The sequence below is a fragment of the Protopterus annectens genome, chromosome 6.part0 (genome assembly GCF_019279795.1).
Source record: "Protopterus annectens isolate FY-2018-M chromosome 6.part0, PAN1.0, whole genome shotgun sequence".
NCBI lineage: Eukaryota > Metazoa > Chordata > Ceratodontiformes > Protopteridae > Protopterus > Protopterus annectens.
In genome coordinates this window covers 1,873,231,714-1,873,258,001 of record NC_056737.1, presented here as the reverse complement: position 1 = coordinate 1,873,258,001, position 26,288 = coordinate 1,873,231,714, and positions in this window count along the sequence as shown.

Here is a 26,288-nt window from a genome sequence, read left to right as displayed (position 1 = left end):
TAGAGAGGCGCAACTATATAGTATGGGGTGGCGTAAAGCCACATCACTGTTGGCTAGGCTTATAAATGCCCCCGGGCAGATAGCCTAGTACACTACTATGAAACTATGAATATATATGTCATTGTAGATATACACATGTACATAACTAGGTTACTTTACAGCAATTATGGGTAACATATGTTCAGACTGGGCATATGTTACTGGGAGGTCCAATAAACAAACGTTTACCTCCCACACTGCCCAGCTAGGCCAGTCAGACATACAGACAGGCAATAAAGGTAAATACACCGCTGCTTTCCAAACCACTGGCAGGAAAGTACCAGTGGGAGAGATCTGCAAGGTCTACACTTTAATATGGATAACGGGGTCCCTTGCGGGACACCAAAAATTCACTATACAGGCAACCCTATAGTGATTGACACGAGCAGGATGTAGCTGTACACGGAACAGTTGGTTGTGCAAGTGTAATAACACATGGGTTGACAAAACGTACGACATGTGTCCCGAGATGGGGAGAGTGGGCAGTGTGTAGGGGTGTGTTCATACCCCAGCTGCGCTCACAGTAAGTATTTGTCATGAGTGCTGTAGAGGGGTGTCAGGTAGGTGAATCATGGGTATGCAATAATGGGCCTAAGTGTGCAGGTGTTGGTTGGCAGAGATGTATTAGGCCCGCCCCGTGGAAGTAATTAATATTCCTATGTGGGCATAGCAGACGCCTATACCTCCCAAACCTGAAGAGCACATCTACTGGATAGTCTGTAAACCATTGGGGGAACACATAGGGACTATGTCAGTGCCTTGCACCCGATTATCATGGATGTCCATGATTACGAATCAGAATGTAACACAGTCCTAACTAAACACTTCCAGAACAAGTGATATTAGGTGGACAGGTGGCGGAATACATGTAATGACTAATGACAACATGTATGAGTCATAAACAGCATGTACCTCAACAAATGTGAATGAATACATATGCCCTGTGACTGTCAATTTGTCAGGTTAATAGAACCAATCATCTAAATGTGTCCCTCGGGGTGTTATGCAGTGTCCTGATACAGTGTTCATTCTCCCCCATTTGTATGTGAGGTCTGCTAGTGACGGAAAGCGCATATTTCGCCGACCACCTTAGGTAGATGATAGCATAATAGTTTGGGGTTACCACCTGTTCGCCTTTGTGAGGGACACTCCACTTTGGGCAGTTGTGTCCTGCAAAATGAATGTTACGGCACATGGCCTGTGATTTCGGGGAAAGAGTTCATATATTGTTTGTAGTGGTTGCATAAAATGATTTTGTTGTATCTGAAACACCTAGATGTTATAGGAAACAGTATTAGCAAGTATAATGCTACAAGAATAACCTTAACTTATGCAAACCGGTGAAGTAGTCAATTTTCTAATGGCTGTGGGTATGTGTTGCCTTGCCAAATCTGACATCTCTACATATAGGTCCTATAGGGCTGCCACCTTTCCAAATGGCCAAAGTGGGACCTGCTCTGTAGAAATGTCAGACGTACCAGGTCAGAACATACCTACAGCCATGCATAGTACAGAAATATACATATTAGCACAGATCAAAGTTTAGTCTAGCAGCAGTCAAGTTGCTTATGCTACTTCACATAACATATCAAAGTGTCATTTATACAATAACCATTACATGCAACTATTAGAGAAACGTAGAATATAATATTGTCCTCTAATCAGGACATTTGCTATGGCTAGATTATTCTCGCATGACACATATGCCTAATGAGGGACTGTCCCATGCAAAGTGGGAAAGGTGTTACTCCTAAAGTCTCACTTCGGCCAATTTAAAAGGTGGAAAACCTACAATAGGTATGCAGTAGCATGACCCAGCAGAAAGATGCGTTTCCCAAAACACATTTACATGTCTGCATTGCAGAGTATCGCTTTCCATGTATTGCCAGATGGGAGCAGATTGTATGAGGAACACGCATATAATATGATTATGTCACTGTACAGGCCGCCGATTCCGTACAGTCGAATGCCTGCCGTCGCATAATGGTCAGCCATACCCGATACTGTAATCATGTAGTCCGATATAATAGGCATCACAAGGGATCGCGCCCACCCAGCGTGAGTGACAAATGCAAGCACCAATGTCAGTGCACGTGCAAGTGAGGGAGCGAGCGGGTGTAAGCGGGTTTGTCTACCAGTATGTGAATATTGCACTGTTAAAGAAATGTGGAGTCTAAACAAGTATAAGGAGCTGTAACCAGAGGTCAGCAGTGCTTAACACCGTGCAAATCCATGCACAACTGCTCCCACCTACTGGAATGTGCCTTACCCACTCCGTATCCAAAGGCCTTGTTCTGGCCGCAAACAAAGAACCGTCCTTTGCAAGTGTTGGTAGCAATACCCTGCGCACACAGCTGATTTGAATTACCAATACACCATGGCATATATACAGACAATAGACAGTACCACACACATACCATACAGCACAGTCATCCAACAGCATAGCAATGTACTGGCAGATATGAGCGGACCACTGGTGTTTGCAGTCCTGGCCATCTTGTGTTTAAGTGTGTGAGCATGCCCAGTATGACCGTTACGCATGTTGTCGACTGGCAATACTGTCATACCTTCATGCTTTTGAGCATGCCCAGTATGGTCAACTGGATCACATGTATCACATGCCCAGGTAGTCAGTACTGTGGTGCCGACCCCTGTGTTGTACACTGACAGGTGGCATGCTGTGTCTGCAGGGTAGCCAATGGTCATGTGGCATTGACTGTTGCTACATTTCTGCACAGCATGGGGGGACATCCAACTGTATCCACATTCCTACACAGCACCGGGGGTGGCGCACATGACTTTCACATGTGTACGTTGGAAGGGGGGCACAGCTGACAGTTGTACACTTTTGCTACTACTGTACTGGTATGCCAGGTACTCCATTTCAGTGTGTGGACCTACCTAATTGGCTGGCTAGAGGCATACTAGTGTACTTCAGATCCTAGCTTTAATTACCAGCATAGTGGTTTCAGACGTCCTAGCCTTCATAACCTACATCCAACTGCCTGGCCTGCTGTAGTCTGTGTGTGTGTCTGTGGGGGTTGGGGTCATCCATTGGGCATATCCAGAGGCCATTATATAGCATTTGTCTGTACTGATCTTCACCTGTCCAGCTGTATGAGCCTTGTGTGGGCTGTATGGACACACATGATGTTCAGCCCATAACCTGCAGTGGGTTAGGACACCCTGTGTATTACTGGCTACTATTGTGACCCCGGTATGTGCTACAGATGTCATGGTGCCACTATGGACGTGTACTGTCTGCTGCCCTAACAGTCGGCCACCAAATTCCCTTGTATGCTCACATCCATAGCATAGCTAAAGGTAAAAACACATTTTAATACAACTGCCAATTGGTAGGTTGATCGATTTACCTTGGGGGTGTGCCAGACCTGAGGATGGTGTTGGAGGGCTGCCTATGTCGGATGCATACAGTGCACATTCTATACATGGCTGAGCACAGGTAGTATCATGTTTGGCATCCCTTTTACTGTCTGTGTGAGTCAGAGAGGGTGAAATTCCATGGGTACCTACTGTGTCGGTGCATATGCCATGCATTGCCTCTTTGCCAAGGGCAGGTCATACTGTGCATGACTCCTTTCGCCTACTGGGTCCAGCTCAGGTAGATCCTCCTCCAAGTCACAGTGTGCCTGTACAGGCCTTGGCATTGGTGGGGGGCTGTGTGGCCCTGCCCCATGTTGTTCCTGCTGCAACTGTTTCTGCAGGATCATATTGTGTAGCATAGCACATACCATAACAATTTGGGTGCATGTGTCCAGACATCAGAACCATGACCTGAGCATCCCAAACACACGCTCAATTATATGTCTTGTCTGTGCGTGTGCCTCATTATGTTTTAGTTGTTCAGGTGTGTGTGCATTGCTGATGGGTGTCATCAGCCACGACTCCAGTGGTTACCCAGCATCCCCCACTAGGTGACTGTAGGGGAGTCCATATTGGCAAAGGTGTGGTACAGCTGTGTAAGATGCCATATATCGGAATCGTCATAGCTTCCAGGGCAGCCAGCACACACATTCAGTGTAATGCCCTGGCCATTGCATACAACCTAGCTGTTGGAGTGTATGCCCCTGTGGTTAATGTAGGCCCTACCCCGCTCACCAGGTGGTGCTTTGATGCGTACGTGCATGCAGGCTATAGCACACAGTACCCCAGGGTAGTCTGCCACTTGGTGGAGGGGACGCATATTGCTGGTCAACACCTCACATGTGTTGAGTACATGTACATGCTCACTGGCATATGGTGACATGGCATCTGGGAACTGGTGCAATACTCTGGATACAGATGCCTGTGAGATCCCCATGATATCCCCAGTTGTGCTTTGGGAGGTACCTGTGGCTAGTATACCTAGGCCTACACATACCTTGGTATCCACTGGGATGGGTTTCCCTTGGCCTGTTCGATGTGTCAGGTGTGGCTGGCACAGCTCAACAAGCTGCTGTAGGAGGTCTCTGTCCACCCCATAGAGCTTCACTATCTCCAGCTCATGTAGCCCCTGGTAGGTTAACCTGGGTCTGTAAAGTCTTCTGTCTCCTCACTAAGGGTTGTTCGGCAGCATTTACATCCTCACCACCCTCAGCCTCCTGCACATGCTGGTCTATGTTGCCTGCTGCAGCCCTTCTCATTTGGTTGGATGGTGTCGAGAAAGGTCCCCGCATGTATACACCGGTGGTGTAGAGTGTGGAAGAAACCTGTGTGTATGGTGCTTGGTCACTTTACTATAGTGTTCTGGTCTGGGCTGGGCATGTAATCTGCTGATTCTGCTAATTATCACCTGTTTGCGCAGCTTGTTCACCTTGACTACTCCACTGCTGCTGTTGCCCCTCCCAATTTCACTAGGCAAGTATAGTCACACCCCTAGCTTAGGCATGCTAAGGCAGGAGCAATCCCAAGGCACAGAGCTCCAATGTACGTACAGTATGCCTGACACCCCCCCCCATGCTTTCACCTATATTCGAGTCCTGCACCCGGCTATCTATACACATACACTCTTGGGATCTGCATCACACCCTGGGGATAAACTGGATTCACCATTTTCAACCTCATTTGCATAGTATTGTCTTCTAATGCAAAGATATATGAATCATACTGATCCTCCAAAATAACAACCACTGCTTACTGTCGCTCAGATCCACACACAAATGGTTAAAGGTGCCTTACTATCACTGTATTCGATGTCCCATGTTCCTCCCAGCAACAAAATAACCGGTCTCTACACGACTAGAACCCGGGACCCTGCACACCACAGATGATGTGCTTTACCATTAAGCCATGCCAGATATACATACATCTGAGGTGATCACGTACAGATCATCCAGCACAGACATTCAATAATATAGGACATGTATTCCATCATGTAGATTTATGTGTGCTAATGTCCACATATATATATATATCTATATATATCTATATCTATATATCTATATATATATATATATATATATATATATATATATATATATATATATATGTATAGATATATAGATATAATATATATAATATATATATATATATATATATATATATAGATATATATAGATATAAATATATATATATATATATATATATATATATATATATATATACACATACATACACACATACACACACACACATATACATATACACACACATACGTAGATATAGAATTTATATCACAACAACGGACCACATGACACCAAAGCATTAGACAAGAATGAAAAGGAAACCACGTGCCACCTGCATTACGTAGTGGTGTTACTATCAAGGCAAGTGTGTTTTGTTGCGTCACATAGGTCAGACTCTATTAAGGGTAAGAATAGGGGTGCTGACATTTACTCACCAGACCTATTGGCGGATGTATGTGTATGTGTTTCCAACCCAGTCTCTTGGGTGATCATGACATTTGTGGACACTATATAGGAAAGCAACAAAATATACTCAACACATCTTGGAGCTAGCCACTCACAGATACCAACACATAGGATATGACTGCCAAACACACACACCTGTCATGCTTTGGAATAGAACACCTAGCTGTCTATTCTATCACACTACAGCATTATGTAGTTATACAACGTGCTACAAATATTCAAAAAATAAAAACCACCAAGCGGAGTAAATGCTCTACAAAAGGACAGCAGCAAGTAGAAAAACAGAATAAAAAACAAATGTGTCCGTAGAGCAAAACAATGGAGGGTCCTCAAACAATTCAAAGTACTCGATGAAAGGCAAAATAGAACTGCAAGTCGCCAAAAAATCCAAGTCTTCTTGTTTATACAAAAGGCAGTTTTATTTAGATAAAATTGGTAAGCGCTTTCACAAAAACAGCTTCATCAGACCATGTAACTTTTATCATTAAAACAGGAAGTTAATATATACTAAAAAAAGCGCCAAATTAAAATCATTTAAAATATATTTTTAAAGGTGTATTATCACAATAATTCATTTTTCAGAAGCATCTCAAAGAATACATTAAAAACAACATCACAAAAACACAGAAACATTGATGCTGTAATGTTGAATAACAAAATTAATAAAGGCTTCTAATATTTAATCTTGGGTCTCCTTGACTTCAATAAGGGGCGTAGTGGCACCTTGCCATTAATGCCCGGTGGTATATCTGCTCTAAATCTGATGATCCAATTGATTTCCCTTGTTTCTGTGTGATTATCAATATCTCCCCTCCTGCATGTCCTCGAAATCTGCTCTAATATCCTAAACCTGAATTCATGACTAGAACCCAAATCTCTCACATGTTTCGCAAGGGCATTATATAAATGTCCTTTTCGGATGTGATAAATATGTTCTCGCATCCTGTCCCTCAGCACACGGTTGGTCTTCCCTACATAATAGGTTCATAGGTTCATAGGTTTATACTAGGCTATCTGCCCGAGGGCATTTACAAGCCTAGCCCATCGTTTTGTGGCTTACGCCACCCCTTTAGTATGGGGAACTATACCCATTATTTTGCTGTGCCTCTGTCGAGCAGTGACACTGAGGTAATCCCTGGGGTATATCTGCGATCTCCCATCCATTGGTCAAGATTTCTCTTGAACAAGGCCAGCGAGGTGCTCTGCCTCACATGTACCGGGATTTTGTTCCACAGCATAGGGAGTCTTTGGGTAATGAATCTATCCCTCCAGCACGTCCTATTAATAGCCGTGTCGAGGTTTAAGTCTCCGCCCTTGTGGCTCTGATGGATCTAGATTTTTGAGGTGAAGCATATTCATCAAATCTGGGTTTGACATGGCCTTGTATGTTAGGCAAAGGTCACCTCTGAGCAGCGGTAAGCGACTGAATAGAGCTGGAGTTCTTTCAGTCGGGCAGCATAGGACAGATTTTGAGACCCTTATCCTTTTGGTGAGGAACTTTTGTGGCCTCTCCAGCTGCTGCAGGTGTCGGGTCAGATACATCCCAAATGGGGCATTGTACTCAATCATTGGTCTGATGAGTGATGAGTAAAGGGAGACTATGACCTCCCTTGATCTAGATGAGAATCCCTTCATGATAAGGTGGGCAATGTAGAAAGTCTTCCTAACTACTTTAGCTACATGGGTGTCGAATGACAGACTACTATCAACCTGGGTCCCCAGGTCCCTGATAACTTCTTCTGTGCTCAGTGGATTGCCACCTATTTGGTAGCTAGGGGTAACCTTGTTTTTCCCAAAGGGTATGACTATGCATTTTGGCATTTAACTTCAGGCCGTGGCTCTGGCACCAGTTATCCGCTTTCTGTGAGACCCTTCTGAAGGATATCTGTGTCAGATGTGTTTTCTACTATGGCGCCCAGTTTGCAGTCATCTGCAAACTTTGTCAGCCATAACCCTCCTGTGTTTGCTTGTACTTCGGAAAAGTAGATGCCAAACAAGAGGGACCAGGACTGAGTCCTGTGGGACACCACTTGTGACAGGTTTTGAGTCTGACATGGCGCCAGCAACTCTGACCCTGTGGGTTCTGTCACTCAGCCAGTTTGCAACCCATCTTGTGATGTATGGGTTAACATTTAAGCTGATGAGTTTTTCAATGATACCCGAGTGGGGTATTGTATCGAAGGCCTTAGCCAGATCGAAGTAGGCTGTATGGACTGCCTTTCCTCGTCAATGGCTTTGGTGACTGTTTCAAGAAGTCAACCAAGTTTAAAAGGCATGATCTGCCTTTGACAAAGCCAAACTGGTTGGATCCAAAGTCTGCAAATTCCTATGTCTTTATTTATGAGGTCCATTATGATCCTCTCCATGGCTTTGCAGATAAGGCTTGTCAGGCTAATGGGCGGTAATTTCCAGGGTCGGTGGAGGCACCGCTTTGTGAAGTGGGACCACAGTTGCAGTGCGCCACTCCTGGGCACGTCTCCAGAGGTAAGACTTTGATTAAACAGCTGTCCTAGCTGTGGGTTTAATTCCTCATTGAGTTCGTGGAGCACACAGCCGGGGACACCATCAGGTCCCATGGATGCTGTGTTTTTGCTTGGAGAGAGCAGTTCTCACTTGGGCTGGAGATGTTTGGGGGCTGCAATCGTTTGGTATAGATATCTCTCCTTTGGGGAGGAGGGGAGAAGTTTGCACTGAACCTGTCAGCCAGTATGTTGGCAATGTCTGTAGGATCAGTAATCTTCACATCATTTTGAACTAGTTCTGAGCATATCTGGGAGTTTCCTCCTAGGTGTCTAACATAGCTAAAGAAGGCCTTATGATTGTCTTTTGAGTCTTTAGCTATTTTTCTCTCGAAATTTGCTTTGGATGATTTTATGAGAGCTCTTAGTTTTTACTTATAGTGATCAAGGGTGTCTTACCTTTTAAGGATTTTGCTGTATCTTGTAGTAGCTTCCTCCTTTTATTGTAGAGTTTGTTTATGGCTGGGGTCCACCAGACTGGACGCTTGCCTTTGGTACTAAGAGTCTTTGTTTTGTTTGGGATTGCCTTATCCATGCAGTCCTGCAGGTGCTGGTAGAAGGCGTCTGTAAGTGATTCAGCGGCTTGAGTACTGTTTTCCACCAGCTCGGGGGCCTTAAAGGAGACCACACTAGTCTTTAGAAGTGTGAAGTCGGCTTGCAGGGCATGCTGTGCAGGTTGCCAGATAAACCACATCTTTAGACATGCAGTTGCCAGTTACCTTAATGGTGTAACTACCTGTTCCATGGGGGTATTTAAACACAGGGTCAGTCAAAATGTAGGAGCAGAAACTACACTTATTGCAAGCAGTCATATATGGTCCATCTAAATTTAAGGCATTAATATGTTGTTTCGGATAGCATAACAGCTGTTTAATATTCTTCTTATTACGGTAGATGAATCTAGGTTTATCACCAGTCAATTTCTTAATGGTAGGATCTACTGATAATACATGCCAATGTTTTAAAAAGACGTCCCTAAGTGTTGATATGTCCCTGGTATAAGAAATTGGGAAAACTACTTCACCTTTATTCATTATATCATCTTTTGATGAATGTATGGTTCCAGTACCAGAATAAACATCTATTGCACCCTCAGAGAAATATGGAGTAGCCCTGTCCTTTCTTAGCATGTCTATCGATTCCATTCCTCTGTCAATATCTAACGTACTATACCCACGTTGCTTGAATCTAAAATCCAGGTCCTCCAGGCCTAAATTAAATTCCTGATCTAAGGGTGTATATCTCGATAATCTCATGGATTGACCACGGACTATGTTACGATAGACATAACCTGGGTGCATGCTTGTACGGTGTAACAGGGTGTTCTTATGAGTGGATTTACGGAACAAACCTGTGTTAACTAACCCTCCTTGTAACTTCTCAACAAAAATGTCAAGGAAAGGTAACCTGTTATCAGACCATTCCATTGTAAACTTGAGGAACCCCAGGGAACCATTAACATAATCAAAAAATGCGTCCAACTCAGTCAGAGTGCCCTTCCAGACGAAGAAAAGGTCATCGACAAAACGCCGATAGAAGGGCACAAAGGACAGGAACAAATCATGCTGGAAAAGGTGCCGATGTTCCCATTCCGCCATCACCAGGTTGGCGTAGCTATTGGCACACGAAGTGCCCATAGCCACGCCATCCTGCTGCAGAAACACATGATCCTGAAAACTAAAAACATTGGACTCAAGAACCATACCCAGCAAAGACAATGTCAACTCTTTATTCACTAAATGTACAGAGGTTGTCCTGGATAAATATGAATTAATCATAGCTAGTCCCTCTAAATTGGGTATAACCGTGAACAGAGATTGAACGTCCATGGTTACCCAAAGTATATCATCCACCTGACCACAATTGTTGATATATCCATAAAAGTCCAGCAAAAATTGTTTGGTGTCCCTAAGAATGGAAGCATTAGCTTCAACATATGGTCGCAATTGAGCCTCAACATACAATGAGAGCGTTTCAGTTATCCATCCTCTCCCTGCTACAATTGGTCTCATGGGAGGAGCAACTGGGTCCTTATGGATCTTAGGAAGGCCCTGGATCGTTGGTAGAAGTGGGTGCATAACATATAAAAAATCATAAAGATCTTTATGCAAGACGCCCTTAATAAATAAATCTGATAAATGTGTATGGACTTTTTCAATAATAACGTCTACCATCTGATTAGAAATTGGCAGATAGAACTTTTTGTCCGCTAACAGACGCAACATATCACTATTGTACCTGTCTGTATCGAAAACCACTAGTCCACCACCTTTGTCAGCTGGACGTAATACAATATTATTATTATTACGTAAAGTCCTTAAAGCTTCCCTCTGTTTAAAATTTAAATTATGTCCATATTCATAGGTACGGGTATGTGTAGAAGTCATCCTGTAAATATCATCCTCCACTAGTTTGCTGTATGCAGCAATTAGCGGATGTGTTGGAGGGATGAAAGTACTAGGTCTTTTAAATGTCATACCAGATTCCTGTGAAATTACATCTTTAAAGAAAACTTTGAGGGAAAGATTCCTAATAAACAACTTGAAGTCTCTCAAGGTCTCTTCTAACCTACTAATCCTGCTAGGAATAAAAGTGAGACCCCTCGAGAGTACTTCTAACTCATGTACACTCAATGAATAACTAGATAAGTTAAGGACAGTATTTACTTCTTTTTCTCCCACATCCTCTTGATGCTTTGATTGGACTGTGTGTCCGGTGAGAGCTTTCTTTTGTAACGCTCCCTGCTGTTGGACCTTGTCCTCCCCTCCCTCAAGAATGTCTTTATGGGAAAAGGAAGTTTGTTGGAAGACAATGGGTGCTGCATAGGCAGAGTAACAGTACTGCTTATACTACTATTAACATGGGTGTCATTCCCCCTTACTGTAATGCCTGAAGTCTTCCTACGGACAACAGGTTCAGATGGTGAAACAGTCATGCTATTATTGCTGTCTGGATGCAAAACAGTGTCAACACCCTCTGCTATTACGTTGTCATTACCCACCACCAACGAACTCACGTTAGTGGAAACAGTAGATACAGGGGTCTGAACATCACCATGAGAAGTGTTAGGAACAATCTCCTTATCATTCGTGAAATGGCTCACATTAGGCCTAACCAAATCTGTATCATATCTCACATTATTGCTAACAGTATTACTGCCAACTACATTAGTATTACTACCAGTATTACTACCAATTACATTAATATTGCTACCATTCACATTAGCATTGTATCTCGGCCAAGTGAAGATATGACCAGAATTAAAGTCAGAACTGTCCCTCTGTAACTTCGCTCTCTTCTGGTTCAAGAGGCGTTGTTCATATTGTGTAACATTGTCCAAAATGCAGCTAAAAGTTCTATCAACTGCAGACCCAGGAAACTCAGCATAAACATCCAATTGACATTTCTTAATTTCAGTAGCAAGTGATTCCTCAATAGACGAAAAAAAGTCATTCATCAACCTCATATAACTGAGGCTTACCTCTATGTTTAATTGCTGCCAGTCATATAATAATCCCGGGTATAGAGTGCCCGTAGTGGGCATTTTCAGCACTCTAAGACCCCTCGGTATAATCCGTCGTTGAAGGCAGACTTCAAAGTGCTGCCTTTGCGTCTGAAGACGTTTCAGTTTGTACAGATTTTGTTCCAGCCTTTCACTGGCTAGTCGCAGTCCTTCACGATCAAACACTAACTCATTAGTCTCACTTGAAGAACTTTCTCCTTCACCAAAAGCTGCTAACGGATTGTACTCCGCTCTCAGACAATCACTGAGGCGGTCGGAAACAGTGCGTAAATTCAAAGGATGTTCCTTCTGTTTATTAGGTACGTACGGCAACTCTATCTGTTCAGGCTCCCCTCCGATCATGCCTCCGGTTGGAAGAATAAATGCTGAAGTAATCAAAAAATAAAAACCACCAAGCGGAGTAAATGCTCTACAAAAGGACAGCAGCAAGTAGAAAAACAGAATAAAAAACAAATGTGTCCGTAGAGCAAAACAATGGAGGGTCCTCAAACAATTCAAAGTACTCGATGAAAGGCAAAATAGAACTGCAAGTCGCCAAAAAATCCAAGTCTTCTTGTTTATACAAAAGGCAGTTTTATTTAGATAAAATTGGTAAGCGCTTTCACAAAAACAGCTTCATCAGACCATGTAACATTTATCATTAAAACAGGAAGTTAATATATACTAAAAAAAGCGCCAAATTAAAATCATTTAAAATATATTTTTAAAGGTGTATTATCACAATAATTCATTTTTCAGAAGCATCTCAAAGAATACATTAAAAACAACATCACAAAAACACAGAAACATTGATGCTGTAATGTTGAATAACAAAATTAATAAAGGCTTCTAATATTTAATCTTGGGTCTCCTTGACTTCAATAAGGGGCGTAGTGGCACCTTGCCATTAATGCCCGTGGTATATCTGCTCTAAATCTGATGATCCAATTGATTTCCCTTGTTTCTGTGTGATTATCAATATCTCCCCTCCTGCATGTCCTCGAAATCTGCTCTAATATCCTAAACCTGAATTCATGACTAGAACCCAAATCTCTCACATGTTTCGCAAGGGCATTATATAAATGTCCTTTTCGGATGTGATAAATATGTTCTCGCATCCTGTCCCTCAGCACACGGTTGGTCTTCCCTACATAATAAGCAGGGCATGCTGTGCAGGTTGCCAGATAAACCACATCTTTAGACATGCAGTTGCCAGTTACCTTAATGGTGTAACTACCTGTTCCATGGGGGTATTTAAACACAGGGTCAGTCAAAATGTAGGAGCAGAAACTACACTTATTGCAAGCAGTCATATATGGTCCATCTAAATTTAAGGCATTAATATGTTGTTTCGGATAGCATAACAGCTGTTTAATATTCTTCTTATTACGGTAGATGAATCTAGGTTTATCACCAGTCAATTTCTTAATGGTAGGATCTACTGATAATACATGCCAATGTTTTAAAAGACGCCCTAAGTGTTGATATGTCCCTGGTATAAGAAATTGGGAAAACTACTTCACCTTTATTCATTATATCATCTTTTGATGAATGTATGGTTCCAGTACCAGAATAAACATCTATTGCACCCTCAGAGAAATATGGAGTAGCCCTGTCCTTTCTTAGCATGTCTATCGATTCCATTCCTCTGTCAATATCTAACGTACTATACCCACGTTGCTTGAATCTAAAATCCAGGTCCTCCAGGCCTAAATTAAATTCCTGATCTAAGGGTGTATATCTCGATAATCTCATGGATTGACCACGGACTATGTTACGATAGACATAACCTGGGTGCATGCTTGTACGGTGTAACAGGGTGTTCTTATGAGTGGATTTACGGAACAAACCTGTGTTAACTAACCCTCCTTGTAACTTCTCAACAAAAATGTCAAGGAAAGGTAACCTGTTATCAGACCATTCCATTGTAAACTTGAGGAACCCCAGGGAACCATTAACATAATCAAAAAATGCGTCCAACTCAGTCAGAGTGCCCTTCCAGACGAAGAAAAGGTCATCGACAAAACGCCGATAGAAGGGCACAAAGGACAGGAACAAATCATGCTGGAAAAGGTGCCGATATTCCCATTCCGCCATCACCAGGTTGGCGTAGCTATTGGCACACGAAGTGCCCATAGCCACGCCATCCTGCTGCAGAAAAACATGATCCTGAAAACTAAAAACATTGGACTCAAGAACCATACCCAGCAAAGACAATGTCAACTCTCTGTTCACTAAATGTATAGTGGTTATCCTGGATAAATATGAATTAATCATAGCTAGATGATATAATGAATAAAGGTGAAGTAGTTTTCCCAATTTCTTATACCAGGGACATATCAACACTTAGGGACGTCTTTTTAAAACATTGGCATGTATTATCAGTAGATCCTACCATTAAGAAATTGACTGGTGATAAACCTAGATTCATCTACCGTAATAAGAAGAATATTAAACAGCTGTTATGCTATCCGAAACAACATATTAATGCCTTAAATTTAGATGGACCATATATGACTGCTTGCAATAAGTGTAGTTTCTGCTCCTACATTTTGACTGACCCTGTGTTTAAATACCCCCATGGAACAGGTAGTTACACCATTAAGGTAACTGGCAACTGCATGTCTAAAGATGTGGTTTATCTGGCAACCTGCACAGCATGCCCTGCTTATTATGTAGGGAAGACCAACCGTGTGCTGAGGGACAGAATGCGAACATATTTATCACATCCGAAAAGGACATTTATATAATGCCCTTATGTAAACATGTGAGAGATTTGGGTTCTAGTCATGAATTCAGGTTTAGGATATTAGAGCAGATTTCGAGGACATGCAGGAGGGGAGATATTGATAATCACACAGAAACAAGGGAAATCAATTGGATCATCAGATTTAGAGCAGATATACCACCGGGCATTAATGGCAAGGTGCCACTACGCCCCTTATTGAAGTCAAGGAGACCCAAGATTAAATATTAGAAGCCTTTATTAATTTTGTTATTCAACATTACAGCATCAATGTTTCTGTGTTTTTGTGATGTTGTTTTTAATGTATTCTTTGAGATGCTTCTGAAAAATGAATTATTGTGATAATACACCTTTAAAAATATATTTTTAAATGATTTTAATTTGGCGCTTTTTTTAGTATATATTAACTTCCTGTTTTAATGATAAATGTTACATGGTCTGATGAAGCTGTTTTTGTGAAAGCGCTTACCAATTTTATCTAAATAAAACTGCCTTTTGTATAAACAAGAAGACTTGGATTTTTTGGCGACTTGCAGTTCTATTTTGCCTTTCATCGAGTACTTTGAATTGTTTGAGGACCCTCCATTGTTTTGCTCTACGGACACATTTGTTTTTTATTCTGTGCTACAAATATTACTGGATCACAGCATTCCCAGAGGCATACTTCTAGGTGAGTGACATCATCAGCAAAGGCAAAGACGCCGATAGGGATTGTATGGAGTGTGAGCAGTCCAAAAGCATTACTCTTTCTGCAGGCAGCTGGAAACACACACACACACACACACACACTTAGCAGGGCTGGGATTAGAACATAGACCTAACTACCTTATCACACTACATCATTACGCAGTTACAAAACATGCTACCGAGATTATTGGAGCACAGAACCCCCAGAGGCATACTTCTAGGTGGATGACATCATCAGCAATGGAAAAGATGCTGATAGGGATTGTATGGAGAGTGAGCAGTCTAAAAGCATTACTCTCTTCCCAGGCAGCTGGAAACACTCACACACACTTAGCAGGGCTGGGATTAGAGCATAGACCTAACTATCTTATCACACTGCAGCATTATGCAGTTACAGAACGCACTACCGAGATTACTGGAGCACAGCACTCCCAGAGGCTTACTTCTAGGTGGGTGACATCATCAGCAATGGAAAAGACGCCGCTAGGGATTGTATGGAGAGTGAGCAGTCTAAAAGCATTACTCTGTCCCAGGCAGCTGGAAACACACACACTTGGCAGAGCTGGGGTTAAAACATAGACCTAACTACCTTATCACACTACAGTTTTACGCAGTTACAGAACACGCTACTGAGATTACTGGAGCACAGCACTCCCAGAGGTGTACTTCTAGGTGGGTGACATCATCAACAATGGAAAAGACACCCATAGGGATTGTATGGAGAGTGAGCAGTCTAAAAGCATTACTCTGTCACCAGGCAGCTGGAAACACACACTTGGTAGGGCTGGGATTAGAACATAGACCTAACTACCTTATCATACTACAGCATTATGCAGTTACAGAACACGCTACCAAGATTACTGGAGCGCAGCCCTCCCAGAGGCATACTTCTAGATGGGTGACATCATCAGCAATGGAAAAGACGCCGATAGGGATTGTATGGAGAGTGAGCAGTCTAAAAGCATTACTCTGTCACCAGGCAGCTGGAAACACACACTTGGCAGGGCTGGGATTAGAACATAGACCTAACTACCTTATCACACTACAGCATTACTCAGTTACAGAGCGCGTTACCGAGATTATGGGAGCACAGCACTCCCAGAGGCATACTTCTAGGTGGGTGACATCATCAGCAATGGAAAAGACGCCGATAGGGATTGTATGGAGAGTGAGCAGTCTAAAAGCATTATTCTGTCCCCAGCCAGCTGGAAACACACACACTTGGCAGGGCTGGGATTAGAACATAGACCTAACTACTTTATCACACTACAGCATTACACAGTTACAGAACACGCTACTGAGATTACTGGAACACAGCACTCCCAGAGGCATACTTCTAGGTGGGTGACATCATCAATGGAATAAACGCCTATAGGGATTGTATGGAGTGTGAGCAGTCTAAAAGCATATTACTGTCCCAAGGCAGATGGAGACAAACACATGCCAGTGGTGTGAGCAGGACAACTGCCTATCTACGGACCACTATTACAACACTACATAGATACGAGATGTGCCACAGACACTACACCTTTCAAGACAGTCAATATGACCTTCTAGGAATGTGAACATCGACGTGGATGCTGGCAGTTATGGTGTACATACCTGTGAACCAGTGTGTTCAATGTAGGAATCCATCCTGAAGTGGGGTATGGCCATCTGTTGCCTGGATGACCACAATCGCTATACAGGATTACAATGGTCATGCCCATACACATAGAGGCACATAACCAACACAAGGTGTCACTGGGTATGCTCACACACTTAGTAGCACATGTCTGTTTGGAATGCACTATGTGTCCATCTACACAATGGCGTACTGGGCATGCTCACACACTTAGTAGCGAAGGGCTGTCTTGTATGCACTCTGATTCTAAACACGGAAGGGCACAGTGTGTCGATAGTCATCATTGTTAGCATGAACGCTGCACTACATATATCTGACACTGGTCTTCTACATGTCTGCTGCTGTCCATCACCTTAGCTGTACCAATCTAAACCTGGCACACTAATACCACCCTTGGTGATGTCCTGCCAGGAGTGGCTACTTCACACCCTGACACCTAGAGGACAACTGCATTGTATGTGTATGCTAAACAGTGCTAGATGTGTAGCGTTCGTAATCACAGCTGCCAATCTAGATCCAACAATGGGGAATACTGACATCTGTGCAGTGAGGAACACCTGGCATAAGGCTCAGTTGTGCACAATAGCACTACCACCGTATACCTCAGATACAACCATGTGGGCCATAACACCATTACGGACCGCTCCAGGTGGTAGTGTCCCCACGTACATGAAGGCCACTCACATGTACTGACCAGTACACTCTCAAAAGCCATCACAGATGTGTCAGGTGCAGATCACAGTGTCAAATGCCGCATTCTAGGATGTAGCCCTCAGACATCACCATGTCCTTGGACCAGCAACACACATCCATACATTAGTACAACACCATGTTACTCATGACCAGTGGACTGTACCTAGCTCTACAGCAACTGTGCAGACTACCCATGTACTGGCAGGGTTCCATCATGTGTTATGCAATGCAATGTGTTCATAACCAGGTCGGCTGTACACATAACAGAGGCCCTGGGTCATATACAGCTGTAACAGATAACTGTTGCTGTACACCAGTAAATACACTCATGTTTGGATATGACATACATGTACCTGCCATGGATATGTACATGCCCCACACACACACAACACATATGTACATAGCATAGCTTTTGCTGTCCTTCGTGCAGACAAGTGGCTACAGCAATTACACGCATGCACATGGAAAGTAGGTCCATGGCTGTTGAATGCTAACAGTACATAAGGTGTGATAGCAATGTTGACTGAGTTAACATTCCCTCTGTACTGGTTACCCATGACAACTATCATATCATACAACATCCAAGTGTCATGTATGTCATCACACATGCCCACCAATTGCAATGCATACAAACATGGCTACATGACAGGAATGTAGGACCTACACATATGTACATGTAGTGATGTGCATTCAGATACCATGCATGTGCAGTAGCTGATGTTTGCAGTTCATCTGTGTCTTACTACAACATGCAGTTGCAATGCAGCCCCATTATTGACACCTGTATATGGTGAAATACTGACAGTACGGTAAGATGTACATCAGGTATGGATGGATGTGTGTACATAAAGTGGTGGGCCAACTTTGCAGATGGATGTTTGCTGAAGACAGCTCACAGGTGTGTCACAAGCCATCTTACCATAACATGTGCAAACGCTAAGCTATGTTTCTGTTAATTGAAGGTGAAGACATACAACCTACACAGCAGTCAGGGTGTCACTGACTGTAAATCACTTCACACCTGTACCTCTTAAGTCCTCCCATGTGCATATAGCAGCACAATTGCCGAAGGTAGCGTCGGTACACATTGTAATGCGGGCAATACTGCTGCATGTCTGTCAGACATATCATAAGATAGCAGGTGTTTGATTCAAAGTACTGCCATGTGTGTTTGCTTTTGTGTCCATATATGCCACATATGGTGGGGAATACATCCCAATTGTTACACACCCCTGTACACTGTTGTAGAGATCTGTACATACTGCAGTGTAGAAAGTAAGACATAGGCAAGGGTGGTGTGTGTATCACACACATGTTAGCTATCTGTATCTGCATGACATAGGTGAATTCAATTGTGGACTCCACAGTGTGTGTGTGTATGTATGTATGTATGTATGTATGGCTGTCTGGTGCATGGAGTGAGGATGTATGCTACCATAGTGAACAGATAGGACCCCTAACCCCTCCAGGTGATGAAATCTACTACCCTGTTGATGCTGACGGTCTTAGGCATTACTGACTACCTGTACATGTTCATTCTCTGTGTCGCATCATGTGGGTGCACAGTACTGTAATGGTGATTACCACATAGGCAGGGGTCCTCATCTCAACACTATCAAGTGTGTGTGTTATAGTGTCATTGACCCCGTGATTGTGGCCGTGTTACTGTGTCTGAATACCTGTGTGTGTGTGTGTGTGTGTGTCTGTGTGTGTCTGTGTGTAGTTGTGTGTTCTCATCCTGTAATGTGAATGTGTATTACTGCTACACAGTGAGGACTCATGCTATCAACTGGCCTCTACCCTTGACATCAGCTAGACCGCTGTGTAAACCCCCTGCACCATGTAACTGTACCTGTGATGTCACCTGGTATGGATGTCACGTCTCTAGCCACTGGTGCTTAGTACACAGCTCGCATGCTCCTGGACCAGTAGATGTGTAGACATCTTTGGAATGTCAGCCTTTCTAACAGTGAGGTTGAGGCTACGTATAGCATGCTGGTATTGCCATACATGCCTGTGAGTACTCCACATTTACACATGGGAAACTGCAAACACTGGTACTTAATGGCACATGCGATTAGACTTTAAGGAGGGAAGCAGGGCATCATTACCAACATGCTGTTACTGTTGTTACCAAGACACATACTGTGAACATAAAACAATGCATTCTAAACCTGTACTACATGGTATGTCTGCTGCATGTCAACAGTACACAACAATTGTAATATACACTTATCTCCCTATTCTGTTCACCCTGTGCATCAGACCATATGAGCATGTCCCTGCACCGATGGTGTGGATGACAGGAATGCGGCACAGGCATCATCATATGCACAAGGTGATAATGTTTGCCAGGGGCCTAGGCTGCACCAGTGGATGACATCATGTGTGTGGGTTAGGGCCTGTGATCTAATTGGCCGTGTGTGGTTGTTATACATGTGAGTGTTGCGGTGCCCTACAGATGTTTCTCGTGTGTGCGTGTATGTGTGCACACAGTTCTGCCATGTGTCCGGCCTACACAGGGGTATTATTGACAGCTCCAGATTGTACAGACCAGGATTTACAGCTCATTGTGTCCAGCCACAGCTATGTGACCTGTGCCTGCCAGGGGTTACACAGGCACTACCAGACAGAGGTACAGATTGGGTACTGTCCAATGACACATGTCCACTGAAACCATGTCCCCACTGGGACCATCCAGGGCCATGTCCACATGGCCTGCTGTGTCCTGGTGTGGACAGTGCAGCACCAGCTGCACTGCTGCTGCTACCGGCACTATGGGAGCAGGCATGTGAGGTAGCTCATTCACATAGACCTGCACCAGGTGGTGTAGCTGGCCTACGTCCACATGGCCTACGCCTCACTCCTACCAGATGTTCCAGCACAGACAGCTCACACTCGTGGATTGTCAGGCCATGGCCAAGGATTCCAACCATGTCACCCAATCGTCTGTCCAAAACTTCAGCAATCTGCTGTTGAGCATTTGCCAATGCCTGGATGTTGTCATTTAAAGAACAGATAGCAGCCCTCTGAAGCCTCTGCCCTTCTCTGTTCTGCTGTTCAGCATGTGCCTGTGCCACCATTACAGTCTGAAACATGTGTCTGGTGACACCAGCTGCTGCGCTCTGTCCTGCAGGTGCATGTCGGCCAGAGGTCTTCCTACGAGCAGCACTGGCCACATGCCTGTGTGGCACATCTGCAGTCATTTGACTGACACCATGGTGTGAAGACACACCTTCCGTAGCCACCACATGTTCCTGTTCCAAGCTAACACATGCTAACTGTCCTTCCTCTATGGCCACTGATGATGGGGCATGTGTTGGCATGAGTACAGCATGTGGGGAAAAGGGGGATATAGGTGGAATGGCAACCAATGGCAGAGATTTAGCCCTTGACAACCCTGCCTATACCTCAAGCACATGTTCATCATCACTGCTAGAGTCTGTGGGGACATTAACATCAGATGGACCTCGGGAGGGTAATGCACCTGCATCACCTGTGAAGGCAAACAAAGACTCCACATTACAATAGAGACACACACACAGACACACACAGACACACACACACACACACACACACACACACACACACACACACACACACACACACACACACACACACACACAGACACACACACACACACACACACACACACACACACACACACACACACACACACACACACACACACACACACACACACACACACACACACCATGCATGTGATTTGACAGAAGGCATGCAACATGCATGCGATACAGCAGACGGCATGCAGCTCAAACATTAATAGTGGTAGTTATCATACATCACTGGGTTGCACACAACTGCAAGTATGTGTCATAGCAGAAGCCATGCATTTCACACAATCATGGTAGTAAGCATGCATCCATGTGATACACCATGTGGACCAGCACAGGTTAACAGTACACATGGCAGATGTGAGGCATATGTCCTTGACATTAACATGTAGTATGACATGTAATCTACTGATGTGTGCATTGACATGCATACATGTTTAACACAATGGTGTCCTGACACATGTACAGCGGTGTAATGGTGTCACATTGCAGTGTTGTCTGTACGCCCTACAGATAGAATGCACTTTTAGCAGATGTGCATGACTATTGAAGGGTATTCTGAGTCATCTGTATTGCTGTACAGTGTGAAGTACAGACACAGTGCCATTGCATGGAATCATGAGGCGTCTCTATTGCTATACAGTGTGGAATACACACACAGTGCATAGCCATGACTGTGTGCATACACAATACATAAATACTGTGGATTGTGACCCACGTCGCTGAGGTGTATACACACTAAACCATGATGTGTCATGTGTGACAGGTCACCGAAAGATGTACGGATGACACCTCTGTATAACTGCTAACATTTCATAGCTGCCTGGCAACCCTTTCCACACATGGCAGACTTGTCAATACACCATGTCCCACATGACATTTATGTACCACACACACGAGGTGCACAGCTGACAGTGATGACCAACATCAGCAAGGGAAATGTACAGTATCTGTGGCCTGATGGGTGTCTGTGTATGTATGTGAATGCTGTACAGGTGACTACTGTCATGCTGTGACACAGTCATGATGTTCAACACATCTTATGTGGTCGAATTAAGTGACACCTCCACAAGCTGTGCAAAGGCTATTAGGATGTCCAGTGCTCCACATCTACTATATAACCATTCAGCAAAGGCTATAGTTGGACCATGTGTAGACAATGTACAACAGGGTGTACACACATACACATCACATCTACTGTGTATTGCTACATGTCTCTAGCCATCCTCCATGGCCATGTGTGAAAATGTGTTGGCCAAATGTTTGTGATGGCCGTCTATCTCACATGTCTGTGTTGTCCCATATGACATACACCCATAAATGTCAGATACTCCACTGTCCACAGGGTTAGGCAGACAAAGGGTTCTATGTTTGGTATGTGGGGCATGTTTTATGGGATAGTTGCAGCTGGACCACTACATGTCATGGACACGTCAGATGGCACATCACAATGTGTGCACTCATTGCAGGGGCATATTCCACAATGGTGAATCCTGTGGGCTTCCCATACTCCAGCTCACTGTGTAGTACTGTTTGCATACCCCACATGTGTTGTTCTGATGTATAGTACATATTCCTACATTGAACAACGCCTCCACCATTGTATGCACAGCTGTCCACACATATCTAGCAATGACAGTTTCTGTGGTTTTATGTCGGTGTTTCATTTAGTTTGTATGTATTGCACATGGGTCGCCAGTGTGATTGATTAAAGATGCGACCTGTATATCGTGACTGGACCATACATTATGTCTACATGTGTTAACTGGCCACATGGCGAATAGATCTGTGCATTAACATGCCTGATACTGATAACTGTCTCACCTGCAATGGCCTGCTGTGTCTGCGGCATGCCAGAGATACCTATATAGGGTTGACACAGCAGTATGATCATTATCCATGACTGTATGACAGCTACAGGGTGCAATGTGCATGTTAACACATTCGCCAGTACAATAGGATATACTCTGGAGTATGCACATGTGTGCATACACAGGGTAGCATACTATAGTATGCGGCATGTGTGTAAACATACCTTGCATATGATGTTACGTTACATATTGTACAGTGACACATGCAACTAAATGGGATATAATAGTTATATGTGCAGTAGTGACTTACCAGGCAACTCCAGACACCCACCTCTACGATGGCAGATAGAGTTTTTGGATGCTGTTCTGATGGCATCCCTAGGCTGGCCAGTAGCTCCTCAGTACGTGTGAGTGGGGGCTGGATTGGTGGCCCACCACCTGTTGTACCTTGTTCCCTGGTGATTGCATTTGCACGCTGTTTCGCATGTCTGATCAGGTCCGTGCAGTGTCTGCGCACCTGCTGGTAGGTGCGATTATGGCCACCCACATCATTAACCCTCCTGAGAAGTTCCTGCCACAGGTCATCACACTGCTGGGCATGCTGTGGCACATGGCTGAACAATACCTCATAGTTATCCTGGAGATAAGGTATGAGGGCCTCATCCTCCAAGCGGCTATATGCTGGAAGTCTTGATCGAGGCATATCTGGAAGACATAATGATGGAGACAGGTCACAGTATCTCAGAGATGCACAGAGATACAGCTGCACATACATGTGTATTACATTTAGTACATATGAACAGTTGTCTTTGCAAATCTTCATGACACTGACACTACTGACATGTTTGTGTCACACACATGTAACACCCGATGGGGACTGGATATTATTACCATATATGTGTGTCACCTCATTACATTGCTCATACTCCATGTGAATGCTGTGTTGATGTGGGCATGTCTGTTTGCCTGTACTGGTGTTCTTCCCTATCAGCACATGCCTGGATGTGTCCACATTAATTGACCTTGATGCTGTGCATATGTCACATATCAACACATACACTGCCTTAACGGACATGACCTGTGACATGCGCATGGAAACCTTTACATGCATGTGTTTTGCCATATACATCTGCACAGCACTGTACAGCAGTTCAACATTCTGCCACGTACCACCTGTGTTGCACATGTGATACACATGGGATAATGGCTAGCCGGATGGTATTTGCAGGGATGGTTATCAACTATAGCATGTATGGCCAAGGTCATGTAGTAGTGTGTATGCCCTGGGCCATGTATGAGCATAGGATATAAGGTTTTCTAACTGTATCTGACAGCCATGTTCCCGCCGCCAGGTGAATCAGTGCCACATAACTGATCCAGACAGTTAATGATACATCTACCATGCGGTCATCACACCATGTCTGACAGAGATGACATGTGCAGCTTTGCTGGTTAGGGTTGCATAGTATGGCAGGAGTATGTAACGTGTATGGCACAAGGATCTGTCCAGCATGTGGCGATCCTTGTACTAGGAAGGTGGCTGTCCATGACGTATGTTTTTCAGATCAGGATATGTATGTGTAGCATGTCCAACATCACAGTGTTGGACATGTCTTTATGCAGGGTAGGCAGCATGCTGCATAGTGGAGATGAAGATTGTGAAGGCTGGTGTCGCCCATCCAAGCATGGCCAATACCCCTTAAAGGTGATATGTGATCCAATATTGGTCACTTGAGTGATGAGTATGGCTGTACAATGATCTCCATGCTCATGGATAGCACCCTGTCATGACTAGGGTTGCCTCTTATGACTACCTAATAGGCCTGGTGACGTCACTAGCTCAGGGAGGTTAACTGCACAGCAATATCCCTTACACACAGTGTCCATTATGTTGACCGCTGCCTAGGTGGTAGTTCATGGGTACTGCGATATTAACCTAGTGGTGACAATGCAATATGCAGCTGTCAGATTGTGCAAATATGTCACGCACCTCACCCAGAATGCCCATTCTGTATGTTGTCCACAACACTGAGTCAGCTATTGCTCCTAGGTCATGGCCATTCACATACTTACATATGCAGAAGCCTCCCATTTGTCTGTGTGGTATGGGCTACAATGAGGGGGAAGTACAAAACATTAACCCTGTTTTACTGTAGCTGTCACTGGTGTGATATGCACATGTCACTCAGACACCTTTTGTAGTGTTGGTTCTGTTAACAGGCCACTGGCAGAACAGTCCTGTGACATACAAAGGTACATCTAGTATACTGAGTGTAGGTGGAACACAGTATGGGTGATGATGTCCTATGACCTGTCACAGGTATGATATGCAGTGTAAAATCATCCGTACTGTCATCTACATCTGTACTGCTAACAACATATACATTGATTAAGGTTCATGGACTTTCAGACCATACTCAGCAGGGTAATAGTGCAGTGCCTCCCATTATGAGTGGTGTCTCCACTTTGTGGGTTGTGATAACTGTTGGTGTGCACCATTCAGTGTTTTCACAGACTGACATGAACCTATGTGTTACATGATGTGTATGTGTAGAGCAAACTGTTTCGTCATATGTGTATGATACAACCAGGGATGTGGACAGGTCACATGCAGCCTGAGTGCACCTTGTACCATCATAGTTATGGTTACAGGGGCTCTGTAGTGTTCATGGATATGTGATTGTGTACCTGTTGGGGGGCAGTGAGTTTATGTTATCCGACATCCTATCTGTATTGCTTATTCATGCTCAGCACTTGTTCAGAACATGTAAGCACCTCATGAGCTACTAATTACTATAGCACTCAATCCTACTCATTTCCTACAGGTAAACACTGTTTGTACTTACATTTCCAGCTTGCTTAGAGTAAAACAGCTGTTGTACACACTTACCTCACATATCTAGTGAGAAATGGATGAATATTCAGGCATGTCCAAGTGTCAATTCCCAGTGTTATCGCCTGTCTATATGATGAATATGGGCATCATGAGGCAATATTGCAATTGTCTCATGTACACAGTCAATGCTCACCTCCTAACATACGACACTACAACCTGTGGGAGATGCACATATGTAGCCATGCTGGAGGTAATGCTCTCTCCAACCCAGACTGAACCTGACAATCATGTGGAGATGATAAACGTTTGCACCACACCACACTCATCACATAGTCTCACTAGATCTCCACCACTACAGGCCACACGTATTAAGACTACAACAT